The 18,857-nt window shown below is 49.1% G+C and overlaps 1 long non-coding RNA gene across 1 annotated transcript in view; it reads right to left on the minus strand.

Moving 5' to 3' along the window:
• The window catches only part of LOC132243448 (uncharacterized), a 68,161-nt gene extending 57,538 nt beyond the window's left edge, over positions 1–10,623 (minus strand). The window contains exon 1 of the long non-coding RNA XR_009455024.1: positions 10,560–10,623. This is a non-coding gene — a long non-coding RNA (uncharacterized LOC132243448). The remainder of the gene's footprint in view (positions 1–10,559) is intronic.
• Between the last annotated feature and the right edge of the window lie 8,234 nt (positions 10,624–18,857).

Below are 18,857 nucleotides of genomic sequence, written 5' to 3' on the forward strand. Positions count from 1 at the left end.
TGCGTCAGTGGTTTGGTGATGTCAGGTGTTCACTAGGATTTAAAGTCATCACTATGAAAAGTATGAGAACAGGCCCCAAAATGCAGAAATGGGACTTAAGAGTTGTCTAGGTTTTTGAGGGCTTAAATGAGGCACAGAAGGGTGAATTTTGCACTTTGCTCATTTCTGGGTTCTACTTTCTACTTGATCATGATTGGCCGAGTGGTTGAACCCTTTAGGCAAGGATATTCCTGCACATAAAATAGCACTGAAATCTACTTTCTACAGTAATTTGGACTAGATGGGACAAATGCTAATGGAGGCTGATATTCAACTTCATCCAGGGGGACAGTAACTGAAGGAGCCCTCACCACAGCTGTTCTAAATGTATGGATTAATTTCACCCAGACAATGAATAGGTATATCATTTGTGAATATGGCTGAAGCCAAACCAGACAGACAGACAGCCAGCCATGAAAAATTCCCTCCACTTGAATACACTCTGTTGTGAGCAGCTGTCCCCTTCCTGCTTGTTACCTTGAACCATCTGGTGGGTAGTCAGTTTAGGTCAGGGGCAGGCAAACTCTGGCCCATAGGCTGGAAATGGCTGGCAATGAACTCCATTTCCCAGTAGTCCCTGCTCATGTGACTGGGGCCAGTTTCCATGGAGACCAGTGCCGGCAGCAGGGGCAGGCAGCAGCCCTCCAGCCTCTTTCAGCAGGGGGCTGAGAGGGCTGTGCTGCAGGCAGTAGCAGGAAAGGCTCAGGTGCTGCCACCTGTGTGGCATGGGCAGCAACAATGATGCTGGGTGGGGTGGCTCTGGAGAATTTGTGGGGGGCTACAGCCCCCCCCCCCCCACCTCCTAGTGCTGACCCTGTTGACAGGGTATGTGGCAGGGCATGGAGCTGCTCTGGAGCTTGGCTGGCATCTTGTGGCAGTGACTGCATGTTCCAGAGACAGCCCAGAGCCATGATCTGCAGCCTGCATGCTCCATTCAGGGGCATGCAGGCAGCAGACTGTGTCTCTGGCCCAGCTCCAGACCACACCATCATTGCTGCAAGGAGTCGGGGCAGAGCTGCAACCCACTGCCTGTGCACCTCTGCCCAGAGCATGCAGGCTGCAGATCGCAGCTCTACCCTGGCTCTGGATGATGCCGTCACCACTGCAAAATCCCAGCCCAGCTCTGGAGCAGATCTACACCCTGCCACACTCCCTGCCAGAGCTGCTGGGGCCAGTCTCCACAGAAACCCCATCATCGCACTATCACAGGTGGCTGCTGCTGGGGTCTCCATGGAAACCAGCCCCAGCCATGCGGGCAGAGGCTGCTGGGAAATGGAGTTTGGCCACCAGCCAGATCCACCATTTTGCCCACCCCCGGTTTAGTTAATAGAATCAAACCTAATGAACCTTTATTAAAAGACCCCACTCATGTTAGTTTAGCCCAGTGGGGGCCAAACATTTTGGCAGGCATGCTACAAATTAGCCCTGCATACACCCTGAATGCCACTCTGATCTCTTTCCCTTATTCAAGCTGGTGCTCAACTTTGTTTCCTGCCTTGTTCTTCTTTCTGCTTGATCTGATGCTCTGCTTTCTGGTTCCCACCCTATCTGCCACTGTGCTGTCTGTCCCTTCTCCAGTCTGCTACATGCCACACACAGGGGACAGCCTGTGCCACTTGTGGCACCCGTACTGCAGGTTGGTCACCTCTAAGGTAGGCTGCAGTCCAGTAGAGCAGTAGAAAGGAATAGAGATTCACACTGCATAAGCACAGGGTTCCAGCTGCTCTCTTGTGCCTTGCACTTACTGGTCCATGAATGTTTGAGTTCTTCCTGGTCTAAGAAGAATCAAAAGGATTTTATTGCCTTCTTTCTCCACCCCTGTTTAGCTGACACTCCTACTCAGTTGTAATACCTCTTTCTCTAGGTATTACATGTTTATGATGCAAATGCATCTACCACACTCACTTGTACTGGCTCTTCCCCTCTTTTGACAAGCTGGCCAAAGAGGCACATTGTGCAGACTGTCCCTCTTCTAACAGACTGCAATTTCCTATAGTTTGTGGAATCACTGAAGCATCCCCAACTGCAGAGCTGTAGTCTCTAAATGTTGCTAAGAACAGCCAGCGTGAAGAAACATCAAAGAGGGACTTTCCACCCTGCGCTTTCTAAAACACAGCATTAAGCAGCAGCATATGGGAGCAGTAGTTATTAAATATGCATAACCTAGTGGATCACAAGGTAGCGCTTAGCTGTCCTCTAATTAAAAGGAAACTGCTTCCTAATATAGAGAGAAGAGTTGTTAGTGGAAACTGCATTCAGCTGGATTTACTGCAATTGATAACTGAACTACAGGGAATATTCCAACCCTTTCTGTCCAGCTCAGAGATGCCATGGGGTCTTTTCAACGTAACAGGTTTGTAGAGATGCAGCTTCACAGTCTCTCTCAGAATCATAGAGGGTCTTCACAAAGAAGGAAGGGAAGGTAGGTCCAACTCAACTGAGGTAGAGACGTAGCCCAGGGTAGGGTTCAGACCTTGAGCTTCACTCTCACTGCAAGATTGATCTGTTCAAAACGGGGTAAATCTTGTCACCCACATATACTCCCTTCCAGATCATTCCCTGCTTATCTGTGATGGCTGAATTAAGGAGTAAGAGGGGTGTTGGGCAATAAGGCACTGAGTTGGCTAGGCAGGTGACTGCCTGTGACAGTAGAGAAGGGAAGGGGGTGGCTAGGAATAAATACTGGTGCATGAGCCAGTTGAGGAAGTATGCATTAAAATGCACAGAGGTACACTGCAGCACTTTCTCCCTAGTGCTTACCAGCTTTCTTCTTTTTATTTCCAGCAGTTGGCACATGTATGCAACTGCCCAGTAAGCTGTATCCCACATTGGCACATAGTTAATAGGAATGTTCCATGTGATTTTCCCTTACCACTGAAGTTTCTATGCTAAAGGAAGAACTTGACTGTAACACTCATTAGCCTGCAGTCTACAGTGTGGAGTGCAGGGCTCAGAGAATTTGCCCTGAACATTAGATCCCTACAACAGTAACACTGCATAACTCTAGATGTTCTTTCACAGTGGGCACATCTACACAAGACACTTTCCTGCACAGCAGGCTAACTTGTGCAGCAGTAAAGCAGCACTGTCTACACATGTACAACAATTAGGGTTCAGTAGACTAATATACTTCACTGCCAGATAGTCCTGTCTGATACAAGTGGTGTCCAGCAGACAGTAACTTCAGGATTAGTTTACTCCAGCTCATATTGAGCCAGAGTATATTCAGTCACAGTAATTGTACATGTAGATGCACTTAGTGTGTCTGTCTGGCCTTTGGGTCTGCACATCTCCCAACACACTAATCCCAAGTATTAAAAAAATCATTAGTCAGACCCCACAAATCCTGAGATTATCTCCCAAATCATGAGATTTTTAAAATATAGATTACACTGTTTTGTTTTCATTTTTCCTGCTCTTCGTGTGTGACAGGTAATAGAATTATGTCTTCTGTCATCCGTAAGGTGGTTGTGGCCTTGAAGCTGGCTTTTCATTGCTGGTGGTCACGCAGAGTGCCCTGCACCCACCATTAGTCAGCCCTGTGCTTCAGCCTTGCATCTACCTCTCAGTCCCACATCTACTCCTCCCCATTCCTTCATTCTCCTTTCCCTTGGTGCCATATCAGCCCCTCTTCCTAGCTCCATTAGAAAGTAGACTGGGCCTCAATCCAGTTCTGGGACCATAAGCTGCCTGGTTTCTTTCTGCAGCTGCAAGTCCCTTCGCCATCCCCAAAGCCTAGTACCTGGTGCTGGAAGGAAGTATGGGAAGGAGCCCATGGCTTACAAGAAGGAAAGGAGCGGACCCACCCTGAACAACTGGGCTTTTTCTGTCCCTCCCCCCCTGTGAAAAATGAATCAATCTGCTCTCCCCTCCTCTTCCCCCACTCCAGATCTACTTTTAGTTCCTGACTGGAAGCAGGAGTGGTCTGTCTGCTTCAGTAACAGCATTGATGTATCGCTCATTCCTAAGAAGCAGGCTGGTGGGGAAGAGAGCCAATTCCTCTGCTGCAGGGCTCCTCATGGAAAAGGCTGTGGAGCCTGGCTACAGTTGCATGGCTGAGACTGTGGTGAAGTGACAGCTCTGAATCACATGGGGGAGGGGGGTAGACTGCAAGTGACAACCAAGCAGAATTGTGGCAAGCTGTTTCTGGGTGGTCAAGGATAGATCCAGGCAGGGGTGAAGTGGTGCAGTCATAACCCCTTTCTGCTGTGTAGCATGAAGAGCTCTCTGCTTCCCTGCCCCCAGCCAGCAGAGGACAGTCAGGAAGGTCAGGCAGGGAGCAGGTGCAAAAAGGGGGACCTGCCCAATGATGCCACTGTCCATGGCTGAGCTCATCACCTGTTGAAACTACTCCCCACAGCACCCAGCTGGGGGACATGCAGAGGTGCCAGGCAAAAAGAAAATGCAAGAAGGTGGGACCTGTCAACTGCTCCTGCCACTGTCCCTATTTAAGCCCAGAACCCCACTCAGCCACTCTCTATAGCTGGAGTCCGCAGACCTGTTGTGTATGCCTGAGGAGGAGGGGGCTGGGCAGGGAGTAGGTGCAGGAAGGGGAGACTCACCTGCCACCACAGTCCCCAGCTAAGCTAGTGGCAAGGGGAGCCCCAAGATTACTTCTGTCCCACTCCACCAGGGACATCAGTGGAAAACAGGTCCTCCCTTCCTGCATCTGCTCCCTACACAAAAACCTTCCTTCCTCACCAGTCTAGGGGCTCCAGCTACACTTCACCTTCATCCCCTCATGGTCCGAGTTGCAACACCACTCGTATCTGCTGAATCCTACTTTACTATATCCTAAATCCACCTGTGTGGTTGAAGGATAACTGCACCAGAGCTCCAGACACCAGCATACCATCATCTCTGCCTACAACCCCACAGAGGCCTCCAGTTCCCAGGAACTTCCAGCCCAAGTGTGCAGCAATTAGCTTCAGAGGGTTTAATCAAGACTATCAAGTTACTGAAAGACATCCCTATGTAGGTATATAGTCTCAACCAGCTCTTGCTGCATGAAGGAGCAGACTATAGCTGAAGTCAGAAATGCATTGCAGCCCAGTACTCCCCTACCAGAGAAAGTTAAAGGGAGAGTCCTAAGTGCATGAGCCAGGAAAAGCCAAACGTGTGAGAAAAAGAGGCATATGCATTTCAGACTGGTCTAGGAAAATGAAAGGATCTAGGGAAATCCATATGACCCTCACACCCAGCAGAGTGAATGAGTTGCCTAACTGGCCTTTCCCTGTCTCCCACTTCTGTGACTCATTTAGAGTGAGGAATATACAGAAAGGGAGTGGGGGAGGAAGATGGTAGGATGGTAAGTGAAGGCAATACTTAGGAGGAAGGTATATAGCTCACCAAGTAGGGAGGCAGCTGCCTCCATCTGAACCCCATGATTATAGCCCCACACTAAAGGCAGCATTTGGAAGAGGAACCACTTCTACCTTTCCCCACTGACTGCTGAGTGTGTGACTACAGCAAAGTGCTCTCAATGATTTCTACATTGGCTTGGGCTGTCTCAGGAATAAATCTACAACATTATGGGGGCTTACAGAAGGTTTGAATTTAGCACAGTGTATTAATCTGGCATTGCAGTGGTTAAGCAAAGCAAATCTTTTGGAGATCTATGCATGCTGTTGCATCAGTTCATTGATAGAAACACTTTAAACCAGTAAAAGTTGAACTGTTGCAGTGGATCAGTGCCTTTGGTGGACAGAGAGTCAAAGCTGCTAGAGTACTGTGGTGGTTTATCACTTGGCTGTTATTACAGATTACTTAATTTACATTACTGTAGTAAGTATGAGACCACATCACAGACCAGACAGATGGGAAGTGCAAAAAAAAAAAAAAAAAAAAAATTACAAAAATGCTGATCATCATTAGGCAGTGGTAGCTGCACACCAACAGCTAACTATTGTCAGGCTTCTTTGCAGGCATCATGGTGAAGGTGACCTTGAAGGCCAGTCACCCTATTGTTTGGTTCTCTCTTGCTTCTCTTATAGAGAGTGCACCAGATACTGAAGAATCCATTTGAACACAGCTCCTGCATATTGGTTTCCGCAAAAGCAAGGAGAGATTGGAACATTGCTCAGATCCTTTATAGTGCCAATAAGAAACAGGGGAGGTGTCATAGACTGATTAAAATCAATTAGACTTTTGCCCTTGATTCCAGTGGGAACAGGATTTCACTTCTGTAAAAGTAACATGAACAGCCTATACAGTTTTTTGTATGTTCACAGCCCCCCCCCCCCCCCCCAATTGCTTTGAGCTAGGCAAGATGCTATTCCTGGCATCCCCCCACCCTACCCCAAGCAATGAGTGCCCTGCAGAAGTCAGAGGCTTGAGACTAGACAGCAAGGAGCAGCGTGCAAGTTCTCATGCTCAGCACTATTCTCCACGGCATTGTGGGATCAAAGAGAAACTGACTCACAGTCAGCAAGACGCAGGTTGCATGTTAAGTGGTTGCACACAGCCCCCAAATGAAGCTTCCTCTTAGCAGAAACGAAGTCATTAGGGATGAGTCTGTTATTTATGCTCCAGCAGAACAGAGAGGATGCTGAGGTGCTAGTCAAAAATCCTTCCCATTCCAGCCATAATGATGCAGAGCCCTCTCTCTAGCCTTGCTGCTCCAGGGTTTGGCAACACATTACCAATCTTTACTAGCAAGCAGGAGGTGGACAGGATGGAGAAGTGGACTCTGGGCTAAAACATATATTATCACCCATAGAAAACTGCTTAGAAAATTAAAGGTAAATATGGTGAAAACAAAAATTCTAAAAATATTGAAAACAATTTCTCACTTTCTTAAAAATGTAAAGAAAAAAAACAAACTGTTCTTTTCCAACCCAGTGCACTGAAAAGAAGCTTTTTATTTCAATATATTTTATGATCCCCATTTCAGTAAAATAAAGAAATAAATAGTGCCCAGTTGGACAAGTGTACCTCAGGGTTGCATGAACACGTCGTAAAGGGCCCACTGAAGCCAGTGGGTCTGCACAGTCCATAGACAAAGTAAAACACATGCAGAATTTTTTTCAGGATCAGGGCCTGACCCTGTAAGCAGATCTCCAATGTGTACCGAATAATATGGGAGGCAGAAGAGTGCCGATGCTATCTGCACAACCCCTTCAACATATGTGGTCTGATAAATCTGCAGGTGTTTGGCAGATGTAAATAAGACAGAGAAAGGGGTTATTTAGGATGAAATAGTTCATGATAATCAGCAGGGGCTGAAGTTAAGAACTGAAGAGCAGAAAATAATCTCTGACAGTGAAATCATCTCCTTGTGGCAAGGGAGGAACCCCATTGCCTCAGGTACGTGATGGTACCCAGCACATGGAAATATAAGGGTCTTGTTACACCTTGCACTCTGAGTTGTACAAATGTTGATGGGTGTTAGTACTAACTCAAGTTTGAAGTAGTTACACTTCAGGTCAGCAGGAGTATGGAGGACTGAAAGGTAAGAATCCCTTCCTCCACCTCCACTCCAGGCTTCTCTCCTTCCCCCACCTCTCCACCAGCGCTCCCCTGATTCCCCCAGCCTCTTGGGCTCTCTCCCTGTCCCTCAGGGTCTCCCCCCCAACCCCTCCACCCTCTGCACCTGAGGCATTGTTTACTTGTGACTGCCCCACTGTATCCCAAGAGAGAAGACGGGGAAGGGTTAACCTGGCTGTCAGATACTGCTGCTGCCACCTGACTGCTGCTCTTCTGGCTCAAAGACCAGCATCAGCAGTGGTGGCCAGGCAGGCAGGTTAGTTGTTCCCTGTCAGCTTCTTGGGGACAGATAGTGTGGAGAGCCACAAGTAAGGGGTGGGGGGGGAGCAATAAATGGGGATCTGGGGTGCTGGGGAGGGGAGGGAAGACAGCAGGCCTGATTGGGGCTAGTGGGAAAGTTGGGACTGGGGAATGTTTACACTAAGCCTGGCGGGTGCTTGTCCATGTAACACATTACCTAGATACACCTCATGAAATGGCGGCCAAAAATTGCCATTTCATTAGCTTAATCGCGTCTGGAGATACACATTGACCTGGTTTAATCATGGTAAATTTCCAATGTTCATGGTAAATTAAAACACCTCTGACATGTTTTCTTCTTAGTGTGGGAAATTGTGCCAACAGGATTATTGTTACCATAATAGTTTTTTAGATGTGCGTTCGAGATACAGCCAAAAAACAGGATTTTCCCTGCTCTGCCATGATTTCTCTACCAGGTGCCACTTGGCTTCACTCAGAAATCCATGGAATTTCTGTTGCAGTGCAGCTACTAGACACCAGATGCTATTCTTGCAAATCTTTACTGGTCAGGCAGTTCAAGCTTCAGGTTAATAACAAATACTATTTTTTGGACTGAACATTTCTCCTTGTGTTTGCATTTGGTGCCCCCTTGGATCCTCCAAAAGGTTGCTGACACAGCACCCCTGCAGTACATCCCTTCCTTCACAGTATAGCCAGGCCATGCACACAGTACTGTTGCTGGCCCTGCCATGACTTTGGTGCTCCCCCCACCCAGGGGCAATGCACGTTCTTCCCAGTTACTGATTATAAAACCCAAAAACCTCACCCAGCACTCAAACATTTCTGTTGTTGGTGTTCACATTAGGTGCTCTCCTGGACCCCCCAAAAAGTTGCTAACACTGCACTCCTGCAGCACACCGCTTCCTTCACAGCACAATCAAGCCAATGGTTGGCCATGCACACAGTACTGTGGCTGGCCCTGCCATGATTTTGGGGCTTCCCCCCCACCTTTCCCCAGTTGCCACTTATAAAACCCAAAAAAACCTTGCCCAGCACTCAAATTTCTCCTGGAGTTCACATTACTTTTTTTTTGCAGCACACAAACAATTGTACTGTACAGATCCAAAACTTTTAGTAACAGAATTTAAAGTAACAAACATCAATCAATAATTCAATCAATGAAACAAAGAAACAAGCAAACAAACAAACAATGGTCCTGAAATAGAGAAGTAAACAGCAGGGCTATGCAAAATTTCACCGGCTGTTTCATTTTGATGCTGTTTTGACTCATTTCGAGTTCAAAACAGCAAAATCAAAATAAAATGAAGGGCTTCAAAACATCCTCAAAATGAAGTGAGGGCAGTTGAAGCATTTCAAATATTCCAAAATGTTTTGAGTTTCAAAGCTTAAGCTGGGCTTGCCTGAAGGGCAACAGAAAGTAAGGAGAGGAAGGGGGAAAGAGGGGAGAAGGACTGCTCTCATATTGACTATGTAGCTAGCCAGTGACTGTGACCCTTCCCTGAGGGCCTTTCCAATCCCACTGCTCTGGGGTAGGGATGCAAAAACAGCATAAAACACAGCATTGTTTGAACTGGCCTGCTTTCTGCCTTGGGGTCTGACAGTTAAATGAGCTATCTTCCAGAAGCTCAGGAGCATTAGACAGCAAAGGCTACTACTACCATTGATTTGATTTCCTACTTGCTAGACTAGCAAGTAGGATTCACAATATCTTTTGCTTTCTTTCTAGACCCATTTTACTTTATAATTATGTTAATTGATTTATTCTTTTAAATTTCATAATGATAGGAAAACACATATACATTTATATATTTTGATAAATATAGGACACTGAAACACCATGAAGTGTGGTGAAAAGGCAGCTGGCAAACCTTCAGGGAGGGGTGAAACGGGGTAGAGGGAGATGTGTAAATTCCATCCCCCTCTCTGAAAAGAGATTCAGTCTTTCCTACAACTAGCAGGGATGAGGCTTCCAGTTCTACAGGCAGCAAGGAGAGGGAAGCAGTGCCACTTCCAGTGCCACAGTCTGCATCCCCTCCAAGAGCACCAGCCATAAGCACCCCCTACCACCACAATAACAAGCAGCAGCACAAGCACCAGCATGACAGTCTCCTCCACCCACATTTCACTTCCTATACTGAGCCTTCTAACGTCAGAGCTGGATCTGGATTTAAGTGCCTGTAACAGGAGGGCCTGCTCGGGGCTGATCTCCTTGGCCCACCCACCTGTTCCTGGGGCAACCACCCGCCTTCTCATCTGCCATGCCTTGCTGTTGATTGGTTAATTGATGTTAATCAGCAGGAGGCTGCCCTTTTACTGCCCCGATGCCAGGGGGCACTATCTGCGGCTCCATTTCCTTCCCTACACCACAGCCCATGCCTCGCCAATGGAATTGACTCCAAATGGTCTGGGCCTTTCTAATCTGGCCCCTTTTTCCCCTCTCTGGGCCCTGCGCAACCCTGTCTTCCTCTGCCCCCCCTCCTGGGGCTTCCCAAAGTGCAGCCCCCCCTCCTGGGCCTCTCAACTAATCCCCTTTCTGGGGCTGGGGTCAGTGTACCAAATGCTGTGCCCTCACTGGCACTGAGGTCCTCACACAGATGCATGCCCCCTATGAGGCCTCCTCCAAACCCTAATAGCCTCACCCAAACTGCCGGTATTTAAACAGCAACAAAAATGCAAGCCCCTGGGCTGTAACATAAATTAAAGCCACCCGGCTAAAACATCAGTCCTCAAAACACCCCATGGATGCTCCATTCTTTACCCAGCTCAGGCGGTACCTGCAGTCAAGCCCCTCCTCTCAGCTTTGGTCAGAAAGAGCTCCTTCCTCTGTGGCTGCTGGTAAGGAACTGCCAACCTGGCCTCAGCCTCTGGGCTTTATATGGGAGCCAGGCCCTGCCCCTTCTGGTCAGCTGACCTCTTCTGGTTGCCCTGGCAACCCACAGCTGTGCTCATCACTCCTGGCCAGGACTCTTCCCCTAGCAGTTTTCACCCTTCTTAGGAGCAGGGCACCTAAGTGCTCTGCAACAGTGCCCTATCAAGGGAAATTCTGGGGAAGGAATGGGAATCTGCTGAGTTTGTGCTCCACACCCCTCAGCTTTCCCCTAGAGCCAGGTCTTCTTCCCCAGAAGGCACTTCAGAGGAGGCTGAGGTAGATATTGCAGAGGCAAGCGGCTCATCTGAGTCTGCTTCTCCTGTTGCTGTGCCTCTGCCTGCTGAGGAGGGGGAAACTGCAGCATCCACACATGCACCTGCACCCCAGAAGCGAGCAGGTAGTGTGATCTGGGATCATTTTGAGCTGGCAGATGATCGCACATATGCCATCTGCCTGCACTGCCAAGCCAAAACCGGCTGAGACAAAGGAACAAAACACATGACCACCACAGGAATTCTGATGCATCTCTGCAGGCACCACCCCCCTACCTTTGCTCCTCTTCAGCCTGGCACCAATCGGAGCGTGCCCAAAGGGAAGTCCCCCTTTCACTTCAAAGCCCCCATCTCCACAAAGCAGAGGCAGGCCACCCTAAAAGAGTGGGGGAAAGGTGGACACAAAGGGGTGCACATTGCAAGGGTGAGCAAGATCAGCCAGAGCACTGGGGTGATGCTTGCTGTGGATGGCCAGCCCTTCTCCTTAGTTGAGCAGCCAGGGTTTAGGCGGCTTATGGTGCTCATAGACCCATCCTACCAAGTGCTCACATGCACCGCCGTCAGCAGGATGGTGATGGCCTCTCTGCATGAAGCATGCAGGGAGTACTTGAGGAACAAGCTGTCCAAGGCAGATCCGCAGGTGGTCTTACACTTCACCTCGGACATATGGAGAACCGGGGATGGAGATCATGCCTACCTCTCCCTCACAGGGCACTGGTGTGACCAGTCAGGCCATTGGTGGGCTCTTCTTCAAGCCAAGGTGATGAATGAGTCCCACCCATCAAAAGAGATCATGGGGGCCAGGAAACATTTGATGCAGGGGTGGCATGTTGGGCATGGTGAGATCAACTTCAGGTTCATCATCACTGACAATAGGGCCAAGGGAATATCGTCAAGGCATTCTGTGATGCCAACTTTGTTGCCTCCACTGTGTGACACACAAGTTCCACCTCATTGTCAGGGATGCCTTGGAGGGGGACAGGGCTGCCAATGACAGGGCCAGCACCATCAGCAAGCTCATTTCCAAATGCAGGAAGATGGCAGACTACTTCCACCAGAGCATCAAGAGGGGAAAGATGCTGTGGGACAAACAAGCAGAGCTGAACATCCAGCAGCAAAAAATCATGCAGGATGTAGAGACTTGGTGGAACTCCACATACATGATGCTGGAAAGGCTGGTGGAGCAACAGAAGGCCATTCATGAGATGGCTCTGCTCAGGGAGTTTGGGATAAGAGGCCCCCTTAACAGAGCTGAGTGGGATACCATCTCCCAGATCTTGATGGTCCTTAAGCCCTTCCTCAAGGTCACCAAGACCCTAAGTGCTGACAATGACCTCCTTAGCCAGGTGATCCCTATAGTGAGGGAACTTCAGAGCCAAATGGAGAGCTTCCAGGGGATCAATGCTCCTGGCTGGGGCAAACCACTGTCACCAGATGTGCAAGCACTGGTGAGGTGCTGAAAGAGAGCATCGGGAAATGACTTGATCCCTTGTGGTCCAGTACAGTCCATGTGCTGGCTGCCATGTGTGACTTGAGGGTGAAGGGCAGCATATGCAGCAGTCAAACCATGGATCAGTGGTCAGGCGGGATGGTGAAGAAAGTCAGGGAGGTAGAATAGTGGAGGTGGGGGAATGTGGAAAAAGGGGATCCAGTGTCCACAGCTAGCATGCCACCCACAAGCCAGTCTCCTCCACCACAGGTGCTGCCAATGTGGACCAAGGGCATAGCTACCATGGTGGGGTCCAGAGGCACCAGACCTCACCATCAGGCAGGTAGCACTCAGGCCTTAGTGGCTGCCTATCTTACCGAGAACGTGGAGCTGCTGCAGTGTGACTCCTTGGAGTACTGGGTATTATGCAGCCAGATGTGGCTGGATCTGGCCACGGTTGCCCAGGAACACCTGTCCTGTCCACTGACCAGTGTTCTGAGTGAGACAGTATTCAGCATTGCTGGAGATGTAGTGACACCCCACTGCACCTGCTTAGATCCTGGTTTTGTGGAGCAGCTGGTGTTCCTCAAGGTTAACCTCACACTGCTGGGATTCCTCAAGCTCCAGGTGCAGACAGAGTGAATGCCACCCTCCTCACTCCATCCACATCTATTTCTTTTCCTTTTTTTAAAAACCATTGAATGCCCCACTCTCAGAGCTGGAGGGGGCACTCACTGCATCACCAGCCAGCAGGGGAAGAACATGTCCCTGCTGAGCATCTCTGCCAGGATGAACTTGGAAGTTTGGAATGGGGCTATGGGGAAGGAGGAGGCCCCAGGTCCTGGGCATGACCACTAAAACTGTACTCTGCCAGGGTTGGGAGTTCCTGGTGGGACTGCTGGTGGCACAGTAGCCCCAGGAAATGCCAGAACTGAGGATCCCCCTGGCTAAAGGTGGGAAGGAGGTGCCATAACCTCCAGCTACCACATACACACACACAGTCCTGGCTGGGGAAAGCCCAGACTCATCCCATATTTGACAGGCCTGAGACTTGCTAGTTGCAGTGGAGTTGTGAGGCTCTAGGTGAGCTCACCTTAGCTGCCTGGGATGTTAGCTTTTGGGTTGAAAAACCCTTTGTCATACTGAGGAAGCACCTGCAGTTGATGTGTGTGCTCTTCCTGCATGGAAGGAATAGTAAAGAACCCAGATGCTGGCCTGGCATGCAATGCAGGCAAGAAAGCCAGTCATTGAAAATGGAAATGGAGGCATAATGGGGTGTGGGACAGGCTGGGGTGGGCAGGGAAGAGGGATGTAGCAGTGCAGGTAAAAGTGGAGAGATACCTAGGGAGTCAGATGTCCAGCAGGTTGTAGTGTGTCAGAATTCCACTGTCTATATTGATTCCATGAGTTTCTGTACCTACTACTTAGGAGGTAGATGAAGTGGAGTTCATAGGCTCACTTGTGTGATGTGGTTTGTAAATTCCCTTTGAGGATCAAACCCAAGAGATTGGAAACATGTGGTGTTCTGTTGTTGTCTTTGATAGATTTTTGATGTGCATTTATTCTGGTGCATAGTTGTTGCTTGGTGTCTTCACATATTTTCCAATAGGGCATTTGGTGCCCTGATGGAGATATGTATTGTGAAGATATCTCCATACTGGAGATATTGTTAGCAGGTTTTGCGTGTCTTGTCATGACAAGGCCTGGATCCATTCAGTGTGTTTTGGGCTCTAGGAAGTTGGCTTCTGATGATGAGGTTAGCAAGGTTCAGTGCTTGTTTGAATCTACAAACCACTTTTCACAGATTATCAATCTATTATGAAAGATTATCTAGGGTGTGTTCTACTGCCTTTTGTAAAGGACTACTTGCTGGTCATCAGTGACCATTCATTAGTATTTTGAGGTACAAAGTGCCCTTGGCTACCAGGCACAAAGGCACAGTTCATGAGCAGGCCCTAAACTGGCTGTCACCAGTCTCCTGATTCATATTATGGGGTCCCACCCTGTTTCCCCCCACCTAGCCTCACATTAGGGAATTGAAACATGGGCTCTTCCCTCCTCCCTGTGCAGCTGTATTGGGCTTCCATTTCATAGTTTCATAGTGTCATAGTTGGTAGAGTGAGAAGGGACCTAAGCAGGTCATCAAGTCCGACCCCCTGCCATGGGCAGAAAAGGATGCTGGGTCAAACAACACTGGCTAGATGATTGTCTAGCCTCCTTTGAAGTTCCCAGGGTAGGGGCCTTCCCTAGGACATTGGCTCCAGCTCCTAGCCACCCTGACTGTGAAGTAGCACCTCCTGATGTCTAGCTTGAATCTACTCTCAGTTTATGGCCATTATTCCTTGTAACTCCCAGTAGTGCTCAGGGTAACAATGACTCTCCCATTGCCTGCTGGTCCCCCTTGGCAAGTTTGTAGGCGGCCACCAGATCACCTCCCAACCTTCTTTTGTGTAGGTTGAACAGGTTCAGGTCCTCTCATAGGACCTACCCTGTTGCCCCCTGATCATGCGAGTGGCCCTCCTCTGGACCCTCCCAATGCTATCCACATTCCTGCTGAAGTGTGGTGCCCAAAACTGGACACAGTACTCCAGCTGTGGCCTGACCAATGTTGCATAGAGAGCGAGGATCACCTCCTTGGACTTGTTTGTGATGCATCAATGGATGCAAGACAAGGTATGGTTAACCTTCCTTACTGCATCCCACATTGGCAGCCCATGTTCATCTTGGAATCAATAGTGACTCCAAGATCCTTTTCTGCCTCTGTGCTGACAAGAAGGGAGCTCCCCAGCCTGTAGGTATGTGTAACAGGGAACCCTAGCCCTGTCACCAGAAGACTGTTCATATTTCTTTTTTTTTTACTGAATAACACCGGTGGTTTGGGTGAGGCTATTAGGGGAAGGAGGAGGCATGGGCCAAGGCCCGTGGAGGTGAAAGGCCCCAATATACAAAATACAATAGGCAGTCTCCCGCTTACAAGAACATAGGCATAATAGTTTCCATCAAGACGTGGCAGATGAGTAGAGAGAGGGACATAAGAACCTTAAAGCGGACTCCAAGGGCGCCCCATATAAGGCGCAGATTAACAGGGAAGATGGTGCTGGGGAGGGTGACCTATTACAGTATGCTGCTGGTTTTTCATCCCCAGGTGCAATACCTTGCACTTGTCAGTATTGAAACCCATCCTGTTCTCATCCGCCCACCTCTGTAACCTGTCCAGATCTAAGTGTAACCTGCCCCTCTCTTCTAGCATGCCCAAGTCTCCCCACATCTTAGTGTCATCTATGAACTTAAACAAGGTGCTTTTCACCCCCTCGTCCAAGTTGCCGATGAAGATATTGAACAGTGGGGGCCCGAGGACCGAGCACTAGGGAACCCCACTGCCCCACTTCCCATGTCCCTCCAGGTCGAAAATGACCCGTCCACCACCACTCTCAAGGTGCGGCCCTCCAGCAAATTTGTGACCCATCTGACACCATAGTCACCTAATTTTTTAATGAGGATGGGGTGAGAGACGTTGTCAAAGGCCTTCCTAAAGTCCAGAAAGACTACATTCACTGCGACACCTGCGTCCAAGGCTTTTGTGACCTGGTCGTAGAAGGCCACCAGGTTGGTCTGACAGGACCTGCCTCTAATAAACCAATGTTGATTGCCTCTAAACATAATCTCCCCTGCTGGTACCTTGCAGATGTGCTCCTGGATAATTTTCCTGGATAATTTTCTCAAAGAGCTTCCCCAGGACTGAGGTAAGACTAACGGGCCTATAGTTTCCTGGGTCCTCTTTCTTCCCTTTTTTGAAAATGGGGACCACATTGGCCCTTTTCCAGTCCTCTGGAACCTTGCCAGAGCACCACGAGAGCTCATAAAGCTGTGCCAGGGGTCCCTCAATGACCTCTGCCAATTCCCTCAGCGCTCTGGGTTGGAGATCGTCGGGACCTGCTGATTTGAACACGTCTAGTCCCTCCAGAAGTTCCCTAACTAGGTCCTCACTGATCCTGGGCCTGGCTGCCCCTCCCCTGGGTCCATCCAGATTCCCAGTGGGGAAGGATGTCCCTGTCCCTGCTCAGGAAAATGGAAGAAAAGTAACTGTTAAAGAGATTAGCTTTGTCACCTGGTGCTACCACCCGATTACCAAGCATGTCCTGCAGAGGCCCCACATTACTTGGTACCTTCTTTTTACCCCCTATGTATTTAAAAAAGGTCTTGTTGTCTTTGATCCGGGTCTCTAGTCCCAGTTCCAACTTTGCCTTAGCCTTCCTAACAGTCCCCCTACAATCCCAAGAAATGGAGGTATAATCCTTCTTGGTGATGGCCCCTCCCTGCCATTGGGTGTACACCTCCTTTTTGGCTTTGAGATGTTCCTGGATGATTTTGGTGAGCCATGAGGGCTTTTGAGTGCTCTTGGCCACTTTGATCCACGTGGGGATTGTCACCCTTTGGGCTTGGAGAATCGTCTCCTTAAGGAATGACCACTCCTCTTGGACTCCCAACTCTCCTCCCCTCCAGGAACTTAGTGCCTCCCTGACTAGTCTCCTTACCTCACTGAAATCCACCCTCCTAAAGTCCAGGGTTGCTGCCTTGCTGCAGGCCTTTGATACCCTGTGCTGTATGGTGAATTCCAGTAGGCGATGATCGCTATCGTCCAGGTGGTCGAGCACCCACAGTCCACTCACCAGGTCATCGCCTGTGACCAGGACCAGGTCCAACAAGGCATTTCCCCTGGTGGGACTGTGCACCTCCTGGGTTAGATGGAGGTCCTGTAACTCGGCTAGGACCCTATGTGAGCGGTCAGACCTGGCTGACTGCTCTTCCCCGCAGATGTCCGGACAGTTTAGGTCACCCATGATGACCGCATCTCTTGACTTGACTGCTTCCGTGAGCTGACCAGAGAATTCCCAGTCTAGCTTTTCCCCCTGGTTAGGTGGCCAGTAGTAGACCCCCACCATTAGGTCCCTTTCCCCCCGACCCCCTGTATTCTGACCCAGAGCACCTCCATCTGCCCTACCTCAGACCCAGTGCTGTTTGCTGAGCATCTGTATTGCTCTTTGACATAGAGCACCACACCCCCACCTTTCCTCCTCATTCTATCCTGCCTATACAGCCTATAGCCCTTGATGTTTACCACCCAGTCGTGCATTGGGTCCCACCAAGTTTCAGTGAGCCCCACTATGTCTGGGTTTGTGTTAGCTAGGAGAAGGGCAAGTTCCTCCTGCTTGTTCTCCATACTATGAGCATTTGTGTAGAGGCATTTAAGGCCTCCTGAGGGTGTATGCGCCCCCCTCTATCCCAGGACTATCTATCCCCTCTATCCCCTCTATCCCAGGACTATCTGGGCCCCTGTCTCTTACCTGGGTATTTCTTGTGGTCATCGCCTGTCTTGGCTGGGCTATTCTTGAAGGTGTCTCCTGGTTCAGTGTTCCGTGGCTCCTTTTCCCAGAACCTCATCCCATCCTCATCTCTCCTCCTAAATTTTTGCTCCCCTGGGCATTTACACAGTCCCCAAAACATGGAAGGCACAGCATGGGGTCCTTACAGTGTCAGTTGCTTGTCCACCGTCCCACTCAGCAACCCCGGACCCCTGACAGCTCCCAGCTCCCAGAGCGGCAGACTCTTTACTGGTCCACCAAGTCATGGGTTCCTGGGTTCCCTGCAGGTGAGAGCTGGCCAAGCCAGCCTTTCACATTTCCAGAAAAGAAACCTCCCACCTTTGTGTGTACAGCACCATTCCATGGCTGACCATTCACAACCGTGTTTCTCTGGTCAGTTTTCCCTCACCATCCCAGCTTTTTGACACTGGTGGCTGTGAACAGCCATGCATGCTTTGCCACTCCTCTGTAGTGCCCAGAGCTACCCAAGGGCTGTTGCACTCCGGGTGCTTCACACCTTGTCTGTCATCCCTGCTTGTTTGCTAGTTTCAGGGTGTCTCCAGTGTTCCCCCAAGCATTTCCCACATTGATGTAAGAGGTATTCCTGAGACTGAGCCCCAAGAAGTCTAATTCTACCCCTTCCCACCCTTGCCTCTTCCATGCTGTTGCTGCTTTTGGATTTTTCTTGGGGTTCCTAAAGTGCTTTCCTTTCCTACTGTGTCACACATAAATTTAAATTCATGGTACTAAACTAGTATACACCAAAGAAAGGGAGAGACATTCATCATTGACATTATTAATCTTTAATGATTTCTTTAACATAAGTTACATAACCACAAAGAAATGACATCACTTTCCACTTAAACATTGGTTGTTTTTTTTTAAAACAAGGTACTTCAGCTTTTTCAAGACAAGGTATTGAAATCAACTTATTGAACACAGCTTCCTGTACCATTTTTAGTTTATTGCACCCAGGTCAGATCGTGCACCCCATGTCAATAAAATCTGCTGAGGCGAGACTGGCTGGTGTAGCAGAAGAGGGAGCATCTTGAACAGGCTAAACTAAAGTTGCATGTACTTCTCTGTTAAAAAACATAAACTGTAGCATCTCTTGAAAGTTATTTGTATTATTAATGAAT

This window comes from Alligator mississippiensis, chromosome 10, assembly GCF_030867095.1.
Source record: "Alligator mississippiensis isolate rAllMis1 chromosome 10, rAllMis1, whole genome shotgun sequence".
Classification (NCBI taxonomy): domain Eukaryota; kingdom Metazoa; phylum Chordata; order Crocodylia; family Alligatoridae; genus Alligator; species Alligator mississippiensis.